The sequence below is a fragment of the Herpailurus yagouaroundi genome, unplaced genomic scaffold, assembly GCF_014898765.1.
Source record: "Herpailurus yagouaroundi ecotype Mexico unplaced genomic scaffold, PumYag 140, whole genome shotgun sequence".
Lineage (NCBI taxonomy): Eukaryota > Metazoa > Chordata > Mammalia > Carnivora > Felidae > Herpailurus > Herpailurus yagouaroundi.
This window is the reverse complement of record NW_024412395.1, coordinates 90945547-90953932: the sequence shown is the minus strand read 5'-3', so window position 1 is coordinate 90953932 and position 8386 is coordinate 90945547.

Here is an 8386-nt window from a genome sequence, read left to right as displayed (position 1 = left end):
TATATACACATGTCAACTAATTTAGCTCGCACAACTCGGTAGATTTTTTTATGTTGCCATTTTACAAAAGAAGAAGCTGAGACACAGGGTGTTTGAGGGTTGGAGCAAAAGTTTTGCTTGCTCTTTTCAGTTATTTTGCCTACCATATTTCATCATGTTGGCCACACCACAAAATGACAAAAACACGTTATCTCCATCATTTTATATGAGAAGCATTAATTTTGTATAACAGTAGAAACAAATTCTACTGTGTTGCTTTTTGAACTGAACAATCCTACAGAAACTGAACTCAATGATGAAGCACTTATACATATAGATTTTAATATGAAATAAATATAGCAAAATTTGATCAATATTTAATCTCTTACAAATATTTCCATTTGTAAATGGAATTCTATCTCCTTCCAAATGGGCTTATTTCCATTTCCTGGTGAGAAAACCTCCCGAGATCTCAGCTGACAGAACTCATGCCTGGGAAAGGAACACAGCTAGGCAAACTCTCCAAAGTCGTTCCTGAATGACTGGTTTCTTTGCATTGAAATTATTTAAAGGGTATGCAGCACACCTTTTGGTTTCATCTTCCTGTATTTCCATTTTGCTGCCATAAATCTCAAGTTTTCTATAATTTCTCACACCTTGATAAATGCATTTACTAACTAATCAGTTTTTGGACTACGATTTTACTTTTAGAGGATATTGATAATCTAGGTATAATTTGTATTTTGACATTTTGTATTTAAAACACATGTAATATCTATTCAAAATAAAATAAAATACAGTATGCATTTACATTTTAATATTTTCCATAAATGGGCCTTGATGTCATGTACATCTAATAAACATGGGTAAAATCCTGTATATAAAAGGTGAAATAAGAGCTTGGAGCATTTAAATCAAATAGTAAAGTCACTGGTTTGATTTTAATAATATTGAATGGATCCCTACAAGTCAAATAATGACAACTGAGTATGGAGTAAATAAATGAATGAGTCCTTATATTCTCAATTCTATTGTAGAGAGAGAAATAAAGATGTGTAGAGATGCTAGAGAAATGCATGTGTATTCACAGAAATACATAGTCAGAGATGCTTGTTAATGAATGTTTCTCAGGGAAATTTACATCAGAAATGCATGACTATCTGTGAATGAATTTATAATATAGTAGTTTAACTATCATGTGTTGGGGTGTTTGATTCATAGGATTACTTTGTTCTTTTTTTTCCTATTAACTCATTCTTAGTTCCAAAAATAAGTACAGAAAGGAATGGAGAAAGATGGGTGTGGTGTTGCAACTGTTCAGTGTCTTGACCGTGGTGGATACAGGAATGAAGAGAGGTGAGAAAATTTACATGTGCATCTGCACGTCCACAAACTCACACATGAGTACAAATAACTGGGAATCTGAATGAGATTTCTGGATCATATAATTGTCAATATCCTGCTTGTGATATCAGATTACAGTTTTGCAAAATGTTACCATAGGGAGAAAATGAACAAAATGTATAGGGAGCTCTCTGTGTTATATCTTTCAAATGCACATTAGTATATAATTATCTCAATGAACATTTCAATAAAAGGTAGTTAATTTTAAATTAGCTTTATTAAGCAATAAGGTAAAATAAAAATCAGATGAACTTTTACAACCTACTTTTTATGAATTAAAAAATTTTTTTCATATGTTAAATTCCTTTTTAAGATCACTGTGTTTAATTTATGGAAAAAGTAACTTCTATTTATATGATTATCATATTTTTTATAAGTTTGTTACTCTCTTCCAGGGTACATCTATTTGTTAATATTCTCATAGGTAGACTTATTTGTTGCATGGACACATGACTGAAAAAGAGTCCAACCAGGTTTTATCTATAGCAGGGTACATGGGAAAATTATTTTTTATCATGAAACAGCAAATAAAACATTTTCTTACACCTGAAAGTAGAATAAATTGTTTTTACATGGAAAAATCCTGCAATTGCTTCCCAACATGGATGGTAGTAACAATAATTTTAGAACAATATTGCAGAGGGGAGCCTGGGTGGCGCAGTGGGTTAAGCGCCCAACTTCAGCCAGGTCACGATCTCGCGGTCCGTGAGTTCAAGCCCCGCGTCAGGCTCTGGGCTGATGGCTCAGAGCCTCGAGCCTGTTTCCGATTCTGTGTCTCCCTCTCTCTCTGACCCTCCCCCGTTCATGCTCTCTCTCTGTCCCAAAAATAAATAAACGTTGAAAAAAAAAATTAAAAAAAAAAAAAAGAACAATATTGCAGAAAAATAAGAAGGAGGAGGAGGAGCCAAAGAGGAAGAAGATGAAAAACAGTTATCACCTATAAAGTCCTTATTACATCTGACATTAATCTAAGTGCTTTGCTTTGCTAATTTATTTGATTCTTATAACAATCTCATAAGATTGATAATATAATTATCTCCATTTTATATAGGTGAGAAAAGTGACCAATAGAAATTAAGTCTGCCAAGGAAAAATATCTGGTAAGAGTCAAGGTTTAAATTAAAAGCAAGGTAGAATTCTTGTGGGCTTCAGCTATCCTCAATGTATCCAAATCCTCATGTAAATCTCTTCTTTACCCAAGATAAGGCTGCATTAGCTAACTAAAATTTCAAGATACTCAGTTTTTGGGTAGAATTACATCAACAGAACTGATAACACTGATTACTTTTTGCTAATCTTTAGAACTTTATATGAACTATCCTGACATTTAAAAAAAATGTTGTGGTCTATGGGAAAGAAAATGGAAAACAGAAATTACCGTCACAGCATTTCCAATAGCAAGGAAGAGAAACATGCAAACAAACAAACAAAAAAATCAAATGACAAAACAATGATGGTTTCATACTTGGTTTAGTCAACAGTTTTAGAATTATTAATATGTATTTATTACAGCTTGGTGATAATGAAATTAAATGCACAAGTCCACAGATTTGACTAATTCATTTTACAAGTAATTATTAAGAATTATGATATGCAAAGTAGTATTCTGAAAGCTAGGAAAAACATGGAAATATGTAATTTTCAGTCCTTGCCCTCAAGGTGCTAAAAATCTGTGTGAAAAGATAAGAAACGTAGGCCAATAAATTCAGGGCAAGTCAGTATGTGCTAAGATTCAAATAAATGGGGACAATAAAATATTTTAGTAGATGAGTATAAATGTAATTCAAAAAGGTGTCTCAGTTATGATACTTAACTAGTCTTGACAATAAAGGTAATTTATTGACTTACAAACTCAAAATATCACTAGTAGTGAAAGTTGCAGGTAAGGTTTGATCCAGCAGCTCTATGGTATTCACCAAGGAGCTATTTTATTTCTCCAGTTTTTTTTCTGGTGCAGCAAATTTATTCCAAGTCTAGTTAACCTTGTTACAAAATGGTTACCAACAATGACAATAAGTGGGTGGGAGTAAGCAAAAAGAAAGTGAGAAAATTATTGACTAATATTCTTACCTCAAATACCAACTAAAGTCTTGGACTTCCTTCTAACTGAACCACTGAAGTCCTCGGCCAACCACACTCGGCCAATCTTTCTGACAGGGGAATCCCATATATGAAGCAGCCTAAAGCCTTGATTGACATGACCCATCATCCATGAGCCAATCTCTACGATGTGGGGTCCCATGGCTGTATCACTCAAATTGGCATCAGCTAACCAGGGTCCAATCTTAGAGAAGCTGAACTGGCTTAATTTCACTCAGAACATGTGGCTTCTAGACAATGAGGGTAGAATACTAGGGGGCAAGCAACTATTTTCACCACAGTCTCTTCCATGCATCCATACACACCCTCCTTCCCATACAAAAGCCTTCTTAGAAGTGGTGGCATTTGAGGTGAACCATTGAAGAACAGAAACATAAATACACAGCATTCTTTTCTTGATGACTTCAGGAGGCACTTCAAAATCCTTTATAAGTTAAGGACATCATTATATTCAATTTGCTGGACTGAAGAAATGATGAAATGCCAGTTATTGCAGTCTCCCAAGCAATCATTCCATTTCAGAGAGAGAAAGGTAGATTTGTTTTGGCTTCTGTCTTACCAAAAAATTCCCTTTCCTCTCTCCACTTCTCCAAGTAACCACTCAAAGTCAAGGTTTCCAAACCTGAAACCTGATCAGTGGGTGAGGGTGGGTGCTTAATGAACTATGAAACATTCTATTCAAGTTATTAAAACTGGCCCTTGTGTGACTGTGTTCATGGACATGCTTGCCTCGTCTGACAGGTGACTGCAATGTCTCTGTCACTCTTAACCAACTTCTTCCCCATAATTCCTATCCTTCACATGAGCTGCCTGAGGTCCAAACCCCCCACTCCGCCACCACTTCCCAAGTTTCAAATTTGATTCAGTCTCCATTTCCCACAGAGTCCATTCTTTCTATTATGTCTTATAAATTTCTATTTCACTTATTTAAACTCTTCTTTGCAGTTCCTTATTTACAGTTGTCACCAAAGCATCTTAAAAGTGGAGTCATCATTTTCCTATCTTACTTCATTTCCCACTCTCCTTAAGCAAGACAGAATTTCTTCAGAAAATACCACAACGTTTAACCTCTAGTGACTACACCTTTGTTTTCCCTTCTCATATCACTCAATGGGGAAAAGAGAAATTGATTGATTTTTGAGTCTCCAGATACTTAACACACCATTGTTATTCCATTTTCCTTCCTTTGAGGTTTAAAATATCCAAGTAAACCCCTTTTTAACTTTTTTGCATTTCTTTTTCTTTCTCTGCCTCCACACTCTCAAAAGACCCTGACCCTTCCTTCTTATTTTCAGAATTATAGAACTGGGCTCATATTTTCCTTCTGGTATTTAAAACTGGGTGCCATCCTCAACAACTCCAACTCTTTCTTGAAAGCTCATTTTATATAATTAATTTCAAATTCTTTGCTTTCTTCAAATCTACTAAGCTATGTGTCTTCTCCATAATGGCTCTCCACCATGACCAGCTTTCTATAGGTGGCGTTCTCAAAGGTTCAGACTCATCAGGATTTCAGTCTAGATCCTTTCCCTCATTGACCCATAAATTTACCTGCCATCTGTCCTTCTCCCAAATACCTACTCTCCCCCTCCATCCAGAGCTTCGTCATTTGATCCCTTCCACTTCTCTGGGTCCAGTTACCCTTCTTGCTACAACCTTCTTAGTGCCAGTTCCCTCCGTCTGCCCCACAAGGGTGAAGCTTTGGATGGCCCTTCAAGGCTTTCTTTACATGTTTCTAATTTTCACTTACTTTCTCCCTTTTCCCCAGCACAAATTATACATTCTATCTAAACTGGTTAATTACTACCCCACAGACATATCAATGATTATTTATACCTTGCAATCTTTGTGCACCCTCTGTCCTGTAGGAAGAAGTAGGTATAGAAGTAGGTTATTGTCACTTCTTTACTTATGCAAATTTACTCACTCTAAGGAATCATTCAGCTTCCCCTTCCACAAGACTTCCCAGCCCTCTGTCTTCTGAACTCCTATGGCACTTGTCTGTACAACTCACTTAGAACTTTATCATACAGATTTTATGATTATTCAATTTGTCGTATGTATATATGGGCTCTTATTCTCAACAATACAAGATCCCTGAGGGTAGGGTTTATGTCTTATGTTTGTATCCTCTACCGAGTGCTAAGTGCAAAAGAAGGGCATACTACAGTTCCATTGAATGAAGTAAATGAAGAAAACCTTGGTTCTAAGCCAACAAACCCTAATTCAAGTTTCCTGTCATATGACTATGGCTACATTTGTTTAAACTATATGGGTTAGTAAACAAATAATAGAACAATGTAAGAAGAAAGCACACAAATTATTGTATTAGGCTTTCTATGAATGTGATGTAGTAATCAAGCTTACAGACTCTAGAACTTACAAAATCTGGGTTTGAATCCAAGCCTAATAAATGTGTGAGGGTGGGCAGGGGCACCTGGGGGGCTCAGTCAGTTAAGCGTCCAACTTTGGCTCATGCCATGATCTCACGGTTTGTGGGTTTGAGCCCTCCGTCAGACTCTGTGCTGACAGCTCAGAGACTGGAGCCTGCTTTGGAGTCTGTGTTTCCCTCTCTCTCTCTCTGTCCTTCCCCTGCTCGTGCTCTGTCTCTCTCTCTAAAAAATGAATATGCTTAAAAAAAATTTTTTTTAAATGTGTGAGGATGGGCAAATTTCTTAACATTTCTCTAGGACTCAGTTCCTCATCTTTAAAATGGGGATTGTAATACAACCATATGTGGTTGTTTTAAAGATTAGAGCAAAGTATTAAGTACTCTGCTGAGCACTTAGTAAGTGCTCAAGAAATATTAAATATTCTCATTATTAGATATCCATAGTATAAAGAGGACCTATTACTCTAAGGAATTACTATATGATTATTTGGCTGCTTAAAAGCTGAAAATACTCTCTAGAGGTACACACTGACCCTAAAGCTTGCCAATTATTATTACATGAAATGGTAACATGTATATTTTCCAACAGTTAGTTTGCAAAGACCTGAAGTCTCATGATATAAAGCAGTGAGAATTGTCCAGCATTTTTTGAGAAGCATTTTTTTACATCAAGTTCCGCCACCACATTAAGTAGTTGCCAGAGCCATCCTAGGTAAGGAGAAACTTCTGTGGAGGTGACTGCTCACTGTTTTCCCCCACGTGTGGTGAGAACCACTGGTCTCTATTGACAAGACTTTCTATGTTGCATCTTCCTTAGCCAGTGGCCATTCTCAGCTACACAGTAAACCCCATCATTTGGATGCTCTAGATTTTGTTAAGAAACAGTTTTCCATGATCTATGCAGGAGCTAATGACTTCTGTTCAGTTTTTGGACCATGTGTGTATTTTCCCTACAGAGTCCACAGGTTTAAAAATAGGGAGCTAAATCATGAATTTCCTCTTCCTAAAGCTTCTCTCTTCTGCTGAGAATTCAGTGGTCTCTTCTTACTCTTTTATACAGAGTAGGAATTGTCAAATTTTTCTGAGTGCCCACTATGTGGCAGGTACAATTTCTACTTGGAGTATTAGGACCCCTGCCCCCAAAGAGCATATTTTCTAAAGGCATGAGGTTTGAGTGGCAAAGGTGCAACCACACTCCCTTATTTTGAGTTCATACTTCTCTTTGGATGATTGGACAGCGAGCTTCTAAAATACTACAAACTAATCCAAAGACTGGTGACCTTTCTAGCCTTTCAAAGAGTGGTCTACTCCTCACAGTGTGTTTTCTTTCTTTTCCTGGTGCTGAAAGACACTCCAGTAGACTCGAACTTCTCTCTCATTAAGCAATAAATAGAAATTGTCAGTCTCAGGGGCACCTGAGTAGCTCAGTTGGTTAAACTTCCAACTTTGGCTCAGGTCATGATCTCAAGGTTTGTGGGTTTGAGTCCCACATTGGGCTCTGTGCTGACAGCTAAGAGCCTGGAGCCTGCTTTGGATTCTGTGTGTGTGTGTGTGTGTGTGTGTGTGTGTCTGCCCCTCCCCCACTCATGTTCTGTCTCTCAAAAATGAATAAATGTTAATAAAAATTAAAAAGGTGTGCCTGAGTGGCTCAGTCGGTTAAGCATCCAACTTTGGCTCAGATCATGATCTCACAGTTTGTGGGTCCAAGCTCTATGCTGGGCTCTGTGCTGACAGCTTAGAGCCTGGAGACTACTTAGATTCTGTGTCTCCCTCTCTCTCTGCCCCTCTCCCACTCACGCTGTCTTTTTCTCTCTCAAAAATAAATAAACATTAAAAAAAATTAAAAATGTCAGTCTCTTGGGTATATTGATGACAAGTGGTATTTTAAACAAAGCTGAATGCTCATCGCCTCCTAAAATATTTGCCCAGAGGAGCAAATTTCAACTCTCCTAAATCTACTTAAGGAGGCCAGAGGTCATAGCTCTGAATTCTTATTCTAATTAAATCCTTGGAAAATGGCAGTGGTGTCTTCTTACACAGTTCTTGGAATTATTGTCCTGAAGTGTTGAAGTGACATTAAATGCACATGACTTCCAAAAATAAAAAGTAAACCAAATCCAAACAAGTAAACAAATTTTAAACGGATTTGAGAACTATTGAGAATTAAACAGCCCACTTTTTATACCGTCTTTGCAACTATTTTTCCGTAAATTTAAATATATTCTAAAAGAAACCATTTAAAAAAAATAGGTTTCTGGCCCAAAATTATAAAGAGAGTATAAGTGTCATTTATCTCTCATTTTAGTCTTTCTGTCATTTCAGACCCCCTTCTTACTGTGAAGCCATTGGTTAGGAACCTAAAATCCTATTCACTGTGTAAACTGCCTTGTAAGATGTTTTTTCTTTCTCTTTTTAGAACTTCTTAATTGATTTGCTTTGAGTCAAGCAGATAAAAAATAAGTCATTCTAACCTTCATACCCGATAAAGAAAAGACTTAAGTGCATTGGCAT